Here is an 18,145-nt window from a genome sequence, read left to right as displayed (position 1 = left end):
TAACAGGTTGTTAGTATACATTTTTGATCAAAAAGTACAAGCCCACTCGCCACGTCAAGGCCACCTATCCAGAGTGGGTCTCTAACGTCCCTAGCATAAAATGGCGCAACACCGGGCGGCGACCACCACCGCCGCGACACCAATGCCCACAGGGGGGGAACGACCCACTGGCAGAGCGGCCCCAATGCCACTCAAACAGTCTATGGGCCGCACCCCCCCCCGCAGACACGGCGCCACGGCAGCAACGGACACCGCACAGCACCACACCAGTGTGAACAAGGTGTAATAGTAGTTATATTCTTGTATATAGGAGCAGTATTATAGTAGATATATTCTTGTACATAGGAGCAGTATTATAGTAGTTATATTATATACTACTGGCAGAGCGGCCCCACTGGCAGAGCGGCCCCAATGCCACTCAAACAGTCTATGGGCCGCACCCCCCCCGCAGACACGGCGCCACGGCAGCAACGGACACCGCACAGCACCACACCAGTGTGAACAAGGTGTAATAGTAGTTATATTCTTGTATATAGGAGCAGTATTATAGTAGATATATTCTTGTACATAGGAGCAGTATTATAGTAGTTATATTATTGTACATAAGGGCAGTATTATAGTAGTTATATTCTTGTACATAGGAGCAGTATTATAGTAGTTATATTCTTGTATATAGGAGCAGTATTATAGTATTTATATTCTTGTATATAGGAGCAGCATTATAGTAGTTATATTCTTGTATATAGGAGGCAGTATTCTAGTAGTTATATTCTTGTATATAGAAACAGTATTATAGTAGTTGTATTCTTGTATATAGGAGGCAGTATTATAGTAGTTATATTCATGTATATAGGAGGAGTATTATAGTAGTTATATTCTTGTATATAGGAGGAGTAGTATAGTAGTTATATTCTTGTATATAGGAGCAGTATTATAGTAGTTATATTGTTGTATATAGGAGCAGTATTATAGTAGTTATATTCTTGTATATAGGAGGCAGTATTCTAGTAGTTATATTCTTGTATATAGAAACAGTATTATAGTAGTTGTATTCTTGTATATAGGAGGCAGTATTATAGTTGTTATATTCATGTATATAGGAGCAGTATTATAGTAGTTATATTCTTGTATATAGGAGCAGTATTATAGTAGTTATATTCTTGTATATAGGAGGAGTATTATAGTAGTTATATTCTTGTATATAGGAGGAGTATTATAGTAGTTATATTCTTGTATATAGGAGCAGTATTATAGTAGTTATATTGTTGTATATAGGAGCAGTATTCTAGTAGTTATATTCTTGTATATAGGAGGCAGTATTCTAGTAGTTATATTCTTGTATATAGGAACAGTATTATAGTAGTTGTATTCTTGTATATAGGAGGCAGTATTATAGTAGTTATATTCTTGTATATAGGATCAGTATTATAGTAGTTATATTCTTGTATATAGGATCAGTATTATAGTAGTTATATTCTTGTATATAGGAGCAGTATTATAGTAGTTATATTCTTGTATATAGGAACAGTATTATAGTAGTTATATTCTTGTACATATTTGGTAGTATTATAGTAGTTATATTCTTGAACATATTTGGCAGTATGTTAGTAGCTAAATACTTGGATATAGTATAGCAGTATTATAGCAGTTATATGCTTTTACACAGAAGCAATATTATAATAGTTATATTTGTGTACATAGGGCAGTATGATAGCTATATATTTGGATATAGCAGGCAGAGTTATATTGAAGCCAGGAAAAATCATTGAAATATTGATCTTGGTAAGGGTTTTTAAATGTATCTGTATTATAAGTATTTATTATAATTATGATGGTTGGCATGTGCCAGGATTTCCTTTATTTGGCAAGTTCCATAAATTGCCTGCTTTTTCAGATTCCTGTTCCTTCTATGCCCGTGGTCATCTGGCACGCTGATAGTTACTCATTTTTATGCGTAGATTTGATGGAGGAGGCAGCTCAGGCCGAACACATGAAACAAGTATCAGAGTACCGTCCGGGGTGTGATTATGTCCGCGTTCTGGAAAGAATAAATGTCACACGGATGGCAGCGGGCTTGTAATGTCACAAAACATTGCGTTTGATGATATCATTGGGACAACCACATTTTCTGTTATAGCCCAGTGACAATTCACACACAGTTCATAGTATAATATATCTACTGGAGCAGTGTTTTCAAACAGTGTGCCTCCAGCTGTTGCAAAACTCCCTCCCATATTCCCTCACATATCCCCCCATATCCACTCACATTGGCCCAGATTTATCAAACTGTGTGAGAGAAAAAGTGGAGGGATTTTCCCACAGCAACCAATCACAGCTCAGCTTTCACTTTACCTCAGCTTGTTGGCTGAGCTGTGATTGGTTGCTATGGAAAAATCTCTCCACTTTTTCTCTCACACAGTTTGATAAATCTGGGCCATTGTCTCCAGTATCCATTTGTGCTCCATCCATTGTCTATGGGCATGCTGAAGATAGTCGAGTACAGTGCCTGGCCATCTTTGGCAGGGCTGCCATCAGGTTGGTGTTGGTACAGCCACTACCCCATTAACCCCTTAAGGACTCAGGGTTTTTCCGTTTTTGCACTTTCGTTTTTTCCTCCTTACCTTTTAAAAATCATAACCCTTTCAATTTTCCACCTAAAAATCCATATTATGGCTTATTTTTTGCGTCGCCAATTCTACTTTGCAGTGACATTAGTCATTTTACCCAAAAATGCACGGCGAAACGGAAAAAAAAATCATTGTGCGACAAAATCGAAAAAAAAACGCCATTTTGTAACTTTTGGGGGCTTTCGTTTCTACGCAGTGCATATTTCGGTAAAAATTACACCTTATCATTATTCTGTAGGTCCATACGGTTAAAATGATACCCTACTTATATAGGTTTGATTTTGTCGGACTTCTGGAAAAAATCATAACTACATGCAGGAAAATTTATACGTTTAAAAATGTCATCTTCTGACCCCTATAACTTTTTTATTTTTCCACGTACAGGGTGGTATGAGGACTCATTTTTTGCGCCGTGATCTGAAGTTTTTATCGGTATGATTTTTGTTTTGATCGGACTTTTTGATCACTTTTTATTCATTTTTTAATGATATAAAAAGTGACCAAAATACGCTTTTTTGGACTTTGGAATTTTTTTGCGCGTACGCCATTGACCGTACGGCTTAATTAATGATATATTTTTATAGTTCGGACATTTACGCACGCGGCGATACCACATATGTTTATTTTTTATTTTTTTTACACTGTTTTATTTTTTTTATGGGAAAAGGGGGGTGATTCAAACTTTTATTAGGGAAGGGGTTAAATGACCTTTATTAACACTTTTTTTTTACATTTTTTTTGCAGTGTTATAGGTCCCATAGGGACCTATAACACTGCACACACTGATCTCTAATGCTGATCACTGGCGTGCATTAACACGCCTGTGATCAGCATTATCGGCGCTTGACTGCTCCTGCCTGGATCTCAGGCACGGAGCAGTCATTCGTCGATCGGACACCGGGGAGGCAGGTAAGAGCCCTCCCGGTGTCCGATCAGCTGTTCGGGACGCCGCGATTTCACCGCGGCGGTCCCGAACAGCCCGACTGAGCAGCCGGGTCACTTTCACTTTCACTTTAGAAGCGGCGGTCAGCTTTGACCGCCGCTTCTAAAGGGTTAATACCGCACATCGCCGCGATCGGCGATGTGTGGTATTAGCCGCGGGTCCCGGCCGTTGATTAACGCCGGGACCCACGCGATATGATGCGGGATCGCGGCGCGATCCCGCTTCATATCGCGGGAGCCGGCGCAGGACGTAAATATACGTCCTGCGTCGTTAAGGGGTTAAGGAGCCTGGTCCCCCCCCCCCCCCCCCGCTGAAACAGCTGCGGAGGATTTTGAGAGCCCAGCCTCAGCGTAGGATGGGCAGAAAGATTAGTGAAATTGTTTTATTCGGCTTTTAAGCCAAATCACCTACTGGGGGCATTACCTACCTGTGGCACTACATACTGGAGGCACTCCCTGGTGCTTACCTACTGGGGGCATTATCTACTATCTACCTACTGGGAGCATTACCTATGACCTACCCACTGGGGGCATTAAGTTCTACCTACTGTGGGCATCACCTACCAACTTTGTGAGTATAGAATACAGGACAGCACTAACCATTCAACGGGGCTTTATTGGAGCATTCCAGTGGTAACGGACAGGTGCATAGGTGAAGGCGAGGGACGTAACTGGGACAGACTGTTTCACGCTCTCACAGCGCTTCTTCAAGCCAGTACACAATTTCTGTACAAACACATTATACACGTTTTATTACAGTATACCAACATAAAGTTTTACTTGTGCAAAAATTATAGACAAAATATATTACTTTGATGATATATACAGACTTTCATTGCACCGCTCTACAGTTCAGGTACATTTTGGAGTTCTCAGTAAAGGTTCACGACTAAAAATCTGGGCAGGAACACTTTCGCATATTTTTACAGGTAAACTTCTTGACAAGTTCGTCAGGCACTTTTCTTAAACATTCCAAAACCAAAAACAACAATGGTTTCTGTACTCAGTCAGTCTCACGACTCAAAAATAATAATTCTTCAAATTTTGTGGCCTGGCAACTTTCCATCCCAACCTCAACGGTCACTTGCTTTCTAGGCTGGGACATGTACCTAGAACCACGAAACTGTGTCCCCTCCATGGGGCTGACATGAGTGTCCCACAGCACATGGGACAAACTGGATTCAGTGATGGTCGGGCTCACAGTGACCACCACCTGGACAGCAGCAGCTTGCGCTACTGGGGGATCACATGTAGGTGCCTGTTGGGCCGGCCAAACTTCCTCCTCAGCAGGAGTAGGCCGAGGCATTTTAGAGGTGCCCGTTGGTTAGGCCAAACCTCCTCGACCACTGGAGTAGGCCTGGGCACATTTGTAGTGGACCCTTGATGTAAATACTTGGGGTCCATAGCAGGTGTCTCAGGATACCATTCTTCTTGGACGACCTTCCCCTTGATGATCGGTGGCAGGAGACTAAATGGATCTGAGTCCCAATCTGTCCCAATAGGTGAAGGGGATTTTCATCGGATTCTTGGGCCTGGTGACGGCTGCTGCCCATTCCCCTCGCAGGCTCTGTACAAGGTTGTATTCTACAATCTCCCCGCTCTCTTCACCGCTCTCCTGTAGACTAGAATAGTATCACCGTGGTGGCAGTCCATTAACATGCCATACCCCCTCACTCTGTCAAACTTGATGACTGTAGCTCTTCGCCGTTCTAGGGGTGGCTCCCCCTCTCGGGTTTGTTCTAGCCTCCTGATATATAAGGCCTCCAGACTCATGGTGTCCTGTTGCTGAACTTGACGAATTTCATACGGCATAACTTTAGGGCCATACTCCCTTCTCCTCTGCTCCCTTTACTCTTCCATTATGGCAGCCACTTTGGCCTCACGTTTGGCCTTCTCGGCCTGGGCTGCTGGGACAGGAGGATGGGACTTCCCTGGCAGGGGTAGGAGATGGTCCCTCATGAATTGAACTAGTGCTGGCTCGTCGCCAAATAACCACTTGGGTAGCAGTGGTGACTGGGGACGTGCTGGGGGCTGCCGGGCCTGGGGCACTAGCTCTGGACTGGGGGTAGAAAACGCGGATTCAGCTGGGGTACTCACTTCTGACTCCTCTGTGTTGATCTCCTCCCAGGATCCCCAGGTCCGTTGGTGGGGTGATAGCCTCACCGACGACGGATCTCCTGAAGACTTCAGCGTACATTCCACCGGGGTTGCAGGCCATTCTCCGTCGTCCTCGGGCAGCGGGACTTGATAGCAGGCCTCCTCAGCCCCGATGAAGATCTGGAGACGGTCCGCTAACTCCTGGAACATGTGTGCCGCGGCCGTGTCGACTCTCCGGGTCTCTGGCGCCGTCTTGGGACTATGTGCATGGGTAGTTTGCTGCACATCTGTCAGGAACTTCTTGCTCTCACCAGGAACTTCCGCAAGACTAAAGAGGTCGTGCTCCGCTCCGCTTCTTATACCGGTCTCCAGCAAAATGGCAGCTGTCCGGAACTTCGTCATCAGCAGGGCCCGGAAGTGACTCAGCGATACATCCTCTTCTTCCGTCATCCTGGCAACAAGGGGCGGACCTTTCAAGTAACACTTGGGACTAGGAACTACGACTTTGCTTCCACACCTGGGGGTGGGATGCTGGCCATGATGGGATCCTTTTGCGCGCTTTTCTTGCAACAGATTAACCCTTTCAGGTATGGCACCAGACATCTTGGGATGTAACATTACTTCAGGGCGAATTTTGCACATGATGTGCACGACAGGGATCGACCGATATAGTTTTTTTTAGGGCCGATACCGATAATCTGTGGAGGTTGGGGCCGATAGCCGATTACTTATACCGATATTCCGGTATAAGTTATCGGCTATTTACCCCCCCCCCCCCCCCCACACTGCTGCACATCATTGATTTAAAGCGGGCGCTTTAAATCAATGAACTGCAGCGGCTTTTGCGGTGCCATAGACCGCCGCCGCCACCCGCTTCTCTCCCCCTGCCTGTCCGGGGGTCCTGAGTCCTATCACCACCACCACGACCGCCCCCTTCCACCGCTCCGCGTCGCACCCCCCACTGCACCGCCCCAGCCCCATTGCCTCCCCCATCCCCAGTCTTATAATTACCTGTTCCCGGGGTCCACTCTACATCTGGCTCCGATGGCGTCCTCCTGAGCTGTCACTGTGCGCACTGACGGTGATGTTGCGTCGTGTCACGTCGTTCTGTCTTTGCGCACAGCGTAACTCAGGATGCAGCAGGAGCCAAAAGTAGCGTTGACCCTGGGCCCCGGGAACAGGTAATTATAAAACCGGGGATGGGTTAGGCAATGGGGCCGGGGCGGAGCGGTGGGGGGTGCGAAGCGGTGCGGCGGGTCGTTGGGGGGGGCAGTCGTGGTGCGGTGGGGGCGGTGCGGGGGGCAGGGCATTATCGGCATATCGGCAAGGTAATTGCCGATACCGATAATGCCCAAAATCGTGATTATCGGCCGATAGTATCGGCCAAACCGATAATCAGTCTTTTCTTCACCTCCCCTCTATTTCACAAGCGCTACGAGTAAAACACTTTTCATAGACAAAGTCCCGTACACTTTCTGGCACAAACTTTACCAGCATCGGCATGCGATTTTTTTGTAGACAATATTGGACACAGTTAAGACTAGGGGGAAGGACTTGTGGCATAAGGTACACAACCGTATCCTGTTAGTGACGCCAAAAGTTTTGGCGATGGGGTGTGTGGTGCAGGGCAGATGTTGTTGCCCTAGGGGCAGATGGTATTAACCCCTTGTGTTCGTGACGCCAGGGCATGACTTAGCCTTAACCACCCAAAGGTATACCACTGGATCCTGGGCTAGGGAGAGGGGCAATTACTGAACACGGACAATGGTAGCTTTACTGAAGGTAGTCAGTTGTTACAGTCTATGCTGTACAGCCAAGGCCTGAGGAGGTGACCAGTGACACAGACACCTCGCAGGTTTGCTGGGACTTGTAGTAGACAGGAGAATTTAGTGCAGGCCACACTGGATAGACAGAAGACTTGACTGACAGGACTGTGACTTTAGCTTACTTTACACTTGACTTGTGACTGCAGGACTTGACTTGTGGCTGCAGGACTAGTCTTGAGGCTGCAGGACTAGTCTTTACAAATATGCAGTTTCTCTAGAGGCAACCGGGACACAGGATACCTCACAGGCTTGCTGGGACTTATAGTATTGAGATTTATGCAGGCCACTGTGCTACTAGTATTATTCTTGAGTTGAGTAGTAGTCACTAGAATTGTAGATAGAGCTTGATAACTCATGTTTTGAAGTGGCTGCAGGTTCTTCAGGCTTTGGCCTGGCTGAGATGAATTTAGACAGTACCGGTATTGTGCTTGTCTGAAATCCAGGAGATAAGAGAGAGTTTAGAGACTTCAGCCCCTTATGTACTAGGGGGGCCGGACTAAAGCCCATTGGTTGCTAAGCCTGTGGTTCCTGTGCCCATGGCACTCTGGGTAGTGGCACATGACAGTGGTCCACATGACTAACCTCTATACATTTGTACAACTTTATGTTTAATGAACAATATGTACGCAACACGTTTCCAATGCATTAACAAAAAGTGAGCAAGGGGTGAGCCCTGCAGGAGAGCCCTATGGACTACAGGGACTCTTCCTGAGGGGACTTAGGGATGGTACAGGACCATGTCCTGTACCGGGACACCACAACGACTTGACTGCACTTGACCTCAGGAACAAGAGAGAGAACTAGCTCCACCCATGGTTTATATGGGGGAGACTAGCAGGGAGACCATAGGTCACCTTTGGGGTCAGCTGGTCCCTAGTACCTCCTGGGTAACAATCACATGGCACATTTATTAAAGATACAACACACATTATAATACACAACATATTTACATGGGGAAACAACTACAGGGGGCCCTGGGGACACTGAGGGACACTGCCTGACAGGGCAGGAAAGGTACAGGGAAACACCCTCCTGTACTGGGCCACCACAAGTGCGTCTGAGCGATTCTTCCCCCGCTCTATGTCTATGGGACTGAGATGGCCCCACAGACCTGCATTATGAGACTGTCTCGGTCACTTGGTACAAATCTTTTAAAGAATGCACTAAATATGTATGACCTCTATCTCTATGGAACACTCACTTTTGATATGCCTCTACAACATTAATAAGTGTGCCCATTTAAGAATCTGAAGACAAAAGTTTTTTAATATAATCCATATGGAACCCAAACCCTGAGAACCTATGTATACCGCTATATAGGGTGATTGGTTGTGTGTATCGGGCAGAGTCTACCTATATGAACTGTAGGCCCAAGGAGAAGTGTTTATTCTTTTGTATATTCATATGTCAACCAAACAGTCATAGTGCTGTGGGCATGAGAGGAGGACAAGAAGGGGATTTTATTTTTTATTATTAGGGGAGGTTGTTTCTTTTTTGTAAAAATGTAAACATTTTTATTTTTTCATTTAAAATTTTTATGTGCAATCATTAGAGGGCATTCACTGTACAATGCTGCGCCTATTGCACATCATTATACAATGAGATCGGCGGTCCACTGACACAGCCTGGGCAAATTCAGGGGGGTCATGAATGGGTTAATATTACGTTTTCTCTTTCATTCATTCATTGAACCCAGAATAAAACTCTTAAAGGGGAACTGTGGTGGAAAACGTTTTTTTTTTTTTTAAATGAACTGGTGCCAGAAAGTTAAACAGATTTGTAAATTACTTCTATTAAAAAAATCTTAATCCTTTCAGTACTTATGAGCTTCTGAAGTTAAGGTTGTTCTTTTCTGTTTAAGTGCTCTCTGATGACACGTGTCTCGGGAACTGCACAGAGTAGAAGAGGTTTGCTATGGGGATTTGCTTCTAAACTGGGCGTTTCCCGAGACAGGTGTCATCAGAGAGCACTTAGACAGAAAAGAACAACCTTATCTTCAGAAGCTCATAAGTACTGAAAGGATTAAGATTTTTTAATAGAAGTAATTTACAAATCTGTTTAACTTTCTGGAACCAGTTGATATATATAAAAAATTTTTTTTTCCTGGATAACCCCTTTAATCCTTTCAGTACTTTTTAACTTATTAACAGCTGCATGCTACTGAGGAAAATCTTAATTTTTTGAATTTCTTTTTTGTGTTCTCCACAGTGCTCTCTGCTGACACCTGATGCCCGTATCAGGAACTGTCCAGAGCAGGAGAAAATCCCCATAGCAAAGCTATGCTGCTCTGAACAGTTCCTGACATGGACAGAGGTGTCAGCAGAGAGCACTGTGGACAAAGCAAAAAAGAAAATCAAAAAGTAAAGAATTTCCTCTGTAGCATACAGCTGCTAAAAAGTACTAAAAGGATTGAGATTTTTTTTATTAGAAGTAATTTACAAATCTGTTTAACTTTCTGGCACCAGTTCAAAAAAAAAAAAAAAAAAAAAGTTTTCCACCGGAGTACCACTTTAAGCAGAAAATCTGCAATGAAATCCTCAGCATCAAATCCACAATCCTTGTGTAAAATCTGCAGCATATACTCTATGGGCAAACATACTCTAAAAGGGAGTTCACTGCATGTATTATATGGGTCTGTGAATGGAAAAATAAGAAGGGTTGTGTCTCTTAGAAGGTGAAGAAAAATGAAAATTGCTAAATGGGTTGTGTCCTTAAAGGGGTACTCCGGTGGAAAACTATTTTTTTTTTTATTAACTGGTGCCAGAAAGTTAAACAGATTTTTAAATTACATCTATTTGTTTAAATCTTAATCCTTCCAGTACTCATAAGCTTCTGTATGCTCCAGAGGAAGTTGTATAGTTCTTTCCAGTCTGACCACAGTGCTCTCTGCTGACACCTCCATCTGTGTCAGGAACTGTCCAGAACAGGAACAAATCCCCATAGCAAACCTATCCTACTCCGGATAGTTCCTGACATGGACAGAGGTGGCAGCAGAGAGCGCCTGTTGAACGCTGCATCTAAAGTAACAAAAATACACTCCTGGCAGCTAAGTCGGGCTGATCGGGACCATCTCGGCGAAATGGCGATGTTCCGATCAGCTAGAATACGAGCGGAGGTCCCCTTACCTGCCTCCCTCGCGTCCGATCGGCAATTGATTGCTCCAAGCCTGAAATCCAGGCTTGAGCAATCGACCGCCGATAACACTGATCATTGCCATGTTAATGCATGGCAGTGATCTGTGTAGAAGATCAGTATGTGCAGTGAAATAGCCACTAGAGGGGGCTATAACACTGCAAAAAAATAAAAGTGTGAAAAAAAAAAGTTAATAAAGATCATTTAACCCCTTCCCTAATAAAAGTAAGAATCACCCCCCTTTTCCTATTAAACAAAAACTGTGTAAATAAAGATAAACATATGTGGTATCGCCGCATGCGGAAATGTCCGATCTATGAAAATATATTGTTAATTTAACCGCACGGTCAATGGTGTACGCACAAAAAAGTTCCAATGTCCAAAATAGCGTATTTTTGGTCACTTTTTATATAATGAAAAAATGAATAAAAAGTGATCAAAAAGTCCGATCAATACAAAAATGGTACCGCTAAAAACTTCAGATCACAGTGCAAAAATGAGTCCTCATACCGCCCTGTACATGGAAAAATAAAAAAGTTATAGGGGTCAATTTTAAACGTATTCATTTTCCTGCATGTAGTTATGATTTTTTTCAGAAGTACGACAAAATCAAACCTATATAAGTAGGGTATCATTTTAATTGTATGGACCTACAGAATAAAGATAAGGTGTCATTTTTACTGAAAAATGCACTGCGTAGAAAACGGTAGCCCCCCAAATGTTACAAAATGGCATTTTTCTTCAATTTTGTCGCAAAATTATTATTTTTTTCTGTTTCGCCGTGGATTTTTTGGTAAAATGACAAATTTCACTGCAAAGCAGAATTGGTGGCGCAAAACATAAGCCATAATATGGAACTTTAGGTGCAAAATTGAAAGGGTAATGATTTTTAAAAGGTAAGGAGGAAAAAACAAAAGTTCTAAAACGGAAAAACCCTGAGTCCTTAAAGGGTTAAAATAAGAAGTTAACAAAATGAATCTGTTCAACCGTGCAGTTTTGTTATTTTACAACATTCACTCAGAAATCAACAAGCCCTAGCCTGCACTCGCTTACATCACGCGTGACCAAACTATGTGAGTGAGTTACGCTTTAAAACGGTTTTACCTTGAAGATAAATAGGTAAAAGGTGTAAACTCATGCATTATGTGAAATTAAACATATTTCCAATGTACAAGTGTTTCTGAAAATGCCCTGTGAGAGAGATATACACTTACTAATACCCCCCATGCGCCGTCTCTGTTCTGCCCTGTTGCCCTTGGTTACGACAATCTTAGGGCATCCATTGAGATGGTCGCACGTGCTCAGTTCAAGCGCATATTGTTCGTTAGCTTAAAGTGTGGATACAAGCAAGGGGGATTGTGGGAAAGTGTGTGCTCTGTTACCTGGCAACCGCAGGGACACAGTTTGGAGGAAGGGATCAGATTCATGGGGGAGAACATTACAGGGGTGTAGGGCATTATAGCTGAAAACAGACCATTTGTTCTCCTTTACACACACATACAATGGGGATCAAAAGTTTGGGCACCCCAGGTAAAAATTTGTATTAATGTGCACAAAGAAGCCAAGGAAAGATGGAAAAATCCCCAAAAGGTATCAAATTACAGATTAGACATTCTTTTAATATGTCAACAAAAGTTCGATTTTATTTCCACTCATCATTTACACTTTCAAAATAACAGAAAACAAAAAAAATGGCATCTGCAAAAGTTTGGGCCCCCTGCAGAATTTATAGCAGGCACTGCCCCTTTGCAAAGCTGAGACCTGCCAGTGTCATGGATTGTTCTCAATCATCATCTGGGAAGACCAAGTGATTTCATTCTCAAAGGTTTTAAATGCCCAGACTCATCTGACCTTGCCCAAACAATCAGCACCATGGGTTCTTCTAAGCAGTTGTCTAGAAATCTGAAACTGAAAATAGTTGAACCTCACAAAGCTGGAGAAGGCTATAAGAAGATAGCAAAACGTTTTCAGATGTCAATATCCTCTGTTCGGAATGTAATTAAGAAATGGCAGTCATCAGGAACAGTAGAAGTTAAAGCAAGATCTGGAAGACCAAGAAAAATATCAGACAGAACAGCTCGCAGGATTGTAAGAAAAACTATTAAAAACCCATGTTTGACTGCACAGCCCCTCCAGAAAGATCTGGCAGACACTGGATTTGTGGTACACTATTCCACTATAAAGAGATACTTGTACAAATATGGTCTTCATGGAAGAGTCATCAGAAGAAAACCTCTTCTACGTCCTCACAACAAAAATCAGCGTTTGAACTTTGCAAATGAACATATAGACAAGCCTGATGCATTTTGGAAACAAGGTCTATGGACCAATGAGGTTAAAATTTAACTTTTTGGCCGGAATGAGCAAAGGTACGTTTGGAGAAGAAGGGGAACAGAATTTAATGAAAAGAACCTCTGACCAACTGTTAAGCATGGAGGTGGATCAATCATGCTTTGGGGTTGTATTGCAGCCAGTGGCACAGGGAACCTTTCACGAGTAGAAGGAAAAATGGATTCAATAAAATTTCAGCAAATTTTGGATGCTAACTTGATGCCATCTGTGAAAAAGCTGAAGTTAAAGAGAAGATGGCTTCTACAAATGGATAATGATCCTAAACAAACCTCGAAATCCACGGGGGGTTACATCAAAAGGCGTAAACTGAAGGTTTTGCCATGGCCTTCACAATCTCCTGACCTCAACATAATTGAAAATCTATGGATAGACCTTAAAAGAGCAGCGCATGACAGACAGCCCAGAAATCTCGAAGAACTGGAAGACTTTTGTAAGGAAGAATGGGCAAAGATACCTCAAACAAGAATTGAAAGACTCTTGGCTGGCTACAAAAAGCGTTTATAAGCTGTGATACTTGCCAAAGGGGGCAGTACAAGATATTAACTCTGCAGGGTGCCCAAACTTTTGCAGACGCCATTTTTTTTACCTGGGGTGCCCAAACTTTTGATCCCCACTGTATGTATATATATATATATATATATATACCGTATTTATCGGGGTATATCACGCACCGGCCTATAACACGCACCCTCATTTTACCAAGGATATTTGGGTAAAAAAAGTTTTTTACCCAAATATCCTTGGTAAAATGAGGGTGCATGTGTGTGCATGCGTATACCCCGATACACCCCCAGGAAAGGCAGGGGGAGAGAGGCTGTCTCTGCCCGCTTCTCTCCCCCTGCCTTTCCTGGGGTCTAGAGCCCTGCTGCCGGCCCTTCTCTCCCCCGGGCTATCTGTGCCGCTGCCCGTTCTCTCCCTCTGACTATCGGTGCCGGCACCCCATTGCCGGCGCCGATAGCCAGGGGGAGAGAAGCGGTGCCGGCAATGGGGCAGCGGCGCCGATAGCCAGGGGGAGAGAAGGGGCAGCGGCACCCATTGCCGGTGCCGCTGCCCCGTTGCCTCCCCCATCCCCGGTTGTATAATTACCTGTTGCCGGGGTCGGGTCCGCGCTGCTTCAGGCCTCCGGTGTGCGTCCCATGCGTCGTTGCTATGCACTGCATGGCACGACGCAATGATGAGTGACGTCATTGCGTCTCGCAGTGCATAGCAACGATGCAGGGGACGCACACCGGAGGCCTGAAGCAGCACGGACCCGACCTGGCAACAGATAATTATACAACCGGGGATGGGGGAGGCAATGGGGCAGTGGCGCTGGCAATGGGTGCCACTGCCCCTTCTCTCCCCCTGGCTATCGGTGCCGCTGCTCCATTGCACCGATAGTCAGGGGGACAGAACGGGCAGCGGCGCAGATAGCAGCCAGGGGGAGAGAAGGGCCGGCAGCAGGGCGCTAGACCCCAGGACAGGCAGGGGCAGAGAAGCCGGCAGCGACAGCAGGTCTCTGCACCTGCAAAGCCGTTACAGTTCATTGATTTAAAGCGCCCGCTTTAAATCATTGAACTGCAGCGGCTTATCGGCGTATAACACGCAGGTAGACTTTAGGCTAAAAATTTTAGCCTAAAAAGTGCGTGTTATACGCCGATAAATACAGTATGTATATATATATATATATATATATATATATATATATAGGTCACATCAACTTCACTTTGTAGCAAAATCGGGGCAAGTGTTCTGGTTTCCCTGATTAGCGAGTAAATTATAATGCGGGCTACCCAAACTGCCCATATTATGACCCACTGGGCCAGGTGGATTGGGGGTCAGGGCCATTTGGTCGCTGATTGAGTCCTCCTGTCCTCCAAGCCCCACAGTACTCATGTACCCCGCCTATGGTAGGTATGCCGCTGTTGTGTATGCATCTCTATACAGGAACAAGGGCAGCATGTAAGGGGTTTATCCGCTGGGACCCCTGCGATCTCCCGAACGGGGAGCCGGCATTGCCGCAGCTGTGCGCGGCTAATGCGTGTGTTGTCAACCTCACTGTGGTCAACGACATGCCCCTCCCCCTACAGCTCTATGGGAGAGGCGTAGATGCACGAACGTTGCATCTCCGCCTCTCCCATAGAGATACATGAAGGGGGCATGTCGGTCACAGTGTCATGCTGCGGCTGACACGCCTCCTGTACGGGAAAGCCGCAGCAGAGTCGAGGCTCTGTACATGAGATTAAGGGGGTACCTGTGTCTGACACTGCAGATCTCCTTTAATACTGGGCTGGTGGAGCAAGTTTTGTACCCCCTAACCTGAGGACTGTTCGTGCTCACCGAGTCCCATCCAACTTCTTGCCTGTCCCTGGGCGCTGGCAACTCATGCTACGCCATTGCCTTTTTTATTATTTGCATAAGTCAGACATTGCGTAACATAATATTATTGTGGCAGAGGTGAAGTTCCCCTCCTGTTTGGAGCGGAGCAGCCATGTAACGTGTTGTGCACCATGCTGGCTTACAACCTATTAGTGATGCCCATAGTATTCGATCAGGCGGGCTGCCCAGCATCTTATATGTGCACCCCACAATGCACTGACACCCCGGGCTCCCCCAGCATCACAAGGTCAGACTACATCACAAAAAATATATATCTACTCATATGATAAACATGAGGTATTAGTTGATATTTTGGCCAAAATACACAAGCTAGCAACCCACAGCAAGGGTCCTAAGTCTTTTACGAGTCCCTACACTAACATTATAGAAAAAAAGCCACAGAAAAAGTGATATAAATCACAAAAAAAAAATATATATAGCAAAAAAAATGACTAAAATGACTAATTTATATATCTTGGGATGACAGTCTGTAGCTCAGACTGTCATAATCCTTTTAACCCTATCAGGGAGTAACCAGTTTTGGTCTTAACATGTTCTCCCACTATTAACACCAATCCCCTGTCTACAAGAGGAAAAGTGTGTAAGGGATAAACCTGGGTCCCTCATGATCTTGCTAACAGGGTTCTCAAGTCTTCCTTCAGAATCAAGTGGCAGCCAAATATCCCATTGCTGTTCTATCCACTGTGTCTGCAAATTATAGCCTAAATAGCCTGGGCTGTCTACATGCATTCTGAGCATGTATACCTTCTGCAAAGGATCCATACTCTGCCTGAAAGGTAAATCAAGGCTTCCCTCTTATATCTGACCACCCATAAGGTTCTAGTCAGCTGTCCCTTGTCTTATCACTAAGTTCACAATGTTGCTCCCTCCTACTGTTAGTCATTATCATCACTATCTCCTTCTTTGCTGTGATCCTGCTGCTGTTTTCCTTTCTGATCACATAGCACTATACAAATCCAGTGCATCAGAAACCCCCTTCCCATCCCAACACTTGTCATCTATAGTCATGCTCTGTAAATCATCAGCCCAGCACAAGTGCACATTCACCAGCACTATGTCATAGCATAACAGTGTGGAGTATGGGCTGACCTATGACTGGCCAGACAAGTAAGAAAAAGGAAGCACTATGTGTGTACTTCTGGCAAACAGCCCAGCTCTGGTGGAATGAGAAATAGCTGTGAACCATGAAGGGGGCTCTCTGGGGCTCAATAACAACAGAGTTAATCTAACGGTATGCCATTTCCATTGAAGACAAGTCTTTCGAACCCAATCCAAACCAAACTGCAGTCAGAGTGTCTATCAGACGCTTGCAGAGTTTTCATGAACTCTATTTCATTCGAGCGCTTTTGTGTTCCCTCCTGATACTGTGTTCTCAGCTCATTTTCCATATTTTTTACATGTTTATTTTGACGCCCACTAAATGAGCTTATCTAAATAACGCCTGTTGCAGATGAGATACGGCCGGGCAGAGACTTTGGCACAATGAGACTTTTATCTTACAAGATGAATGCTGGACCTTATTGTCAAAGACCGGTTTTATGTGCGATTGGCGGGAGCCTCGGCTGCTTTTGTTGGGAAGGAGTGAAGATATTTATAGAATGGAGAGGCTGTTATCTGTGAGCGGGGAGAAGGGAGATAAGAGCAATCCAATTCTTCCTGGGAGAAGCAATAGAGGAGATGTGTGCGCGCCGAGAGAGACTTAGGGGGTAAGGACCATTTAATGAAAGTCTAAGGATAAACAAAGGTTTTATGGAGGAACGCCGCCAAGACCTCATTCCGTCATTACAGTAAGGACCTATATACAGTGTAAGGCTCCGTTCTCATGTGGCGTGAAGTGCCAATGATTTTACCGGTGGATCCGTGCAGCTAAATTCTGCAATGAGTTACAGTTCAAGGGGGTGAGATCTGACGTTTTCTGCATGTAAATCTGCAGAATTATTATTATGTGGTGGATTTGTTGCAGATTTTCTCCTCTGTCGTTGTAGCAGGGGTAATCCTGAGGACAGGCCATCGATGTAATAGTCCTGGTAGATATCTTTAATCCTTAAAGGGGTACTCCGCTGCTCAGAATTTGGAACAAACTGTTCCCGAACGCTGGAGCCAGTGTCGGGAGCTTGTGACATCATAGCCCCGCCCCCTCATGACGTCACGCCCCACCTCCTCAATGCAAGTCTATGGGAGGGGGCGTGACAGCCGTCACGCCCCCTCCCATAGACTTGCATTGAGGGGGCGGAGTGTGACATCATGAGGTGGCGGGGCTGTGACGTCACAAGCTCCTGGCACTGGTTCCAGCGTTCGGGAACAGTTTGTTCCAAATGCTGAGCAGCGGAGTACCCCTTTAAAACACTGTAGACCTGCCACGCTATTAGATGTCAACCAATACATTCCCTAGACCACTAAAGATGTTACCACTGACTACTTCACCACACTAGACCACCACAGATATTGTGGTACCACAGTGGTGTAGGAAAATACCTGATCACTTTGTGACGCCAGGGCACCCTTATCCTTAACACGGTCCGAGTTTGGAGACAGCTTCTCCTGGGCCAGACACGGGGAGTAAATGCACACACTGATGTCAGATTACGGATAACTGTCTTTTCAATCACTGGAAATGAAGGTGAACTTCCGGCTCCCAACATGGGTAAAATCCCAAATTTTATTCCAAAAAAGTAAAAATCCAAGTGCAGTATATACAGAAAATAAAAACACACAAACGAAACGCACCAAACGGTGCGTTTCGTTTGTGTGTTTTTATTTTCTGTCTCGGCTGCACTTGGATTTTAACAT

The 18,145-nt window shown here is 44.7% G+C and overlaps 1 long non-coding RNA gene across 1 annotated transcript in view; it reads left to right on the top strand.

Moving 5' to 3' along the window:
• Window positions 1–2,429: 2,429 nt before the first annotated feature.
• The window catches only part of LOC130272919 (uncharacterized), a 28,009-nt gene continuing 12,293 nt past the window's right edge, over window positions 2,430–18,145 (top strand). The window contains exon 1 of the long non-coding RNA XR_008843790.1: window positions 2,430–2,535. This is a non-coding gene — a long non-coding RNA (uncharacterized LOC130272919). The remainder of the gene's footprint in view (window positions 2,536–18,145) is intronic.

This window comes from Hyla sarda, chromosome 5 (assembly GCF_029499605.1).
Source record: "Hyla sarda isolate aHylSar1 chromosome 5, aHylSar1.hap1, whole genome shotgun sequence".
In the NCBI taxonomy this organism is placed as follows: Eukaryota; Metazoa; Chordata; class Amphibia; order Anura; family Hylidae; genus Hyla; species Hyla sarda.
Note: the sequence above shows the minus strand (reverse complement) of the source record. Positions and strands in the feature narration are given on the sequence as shown.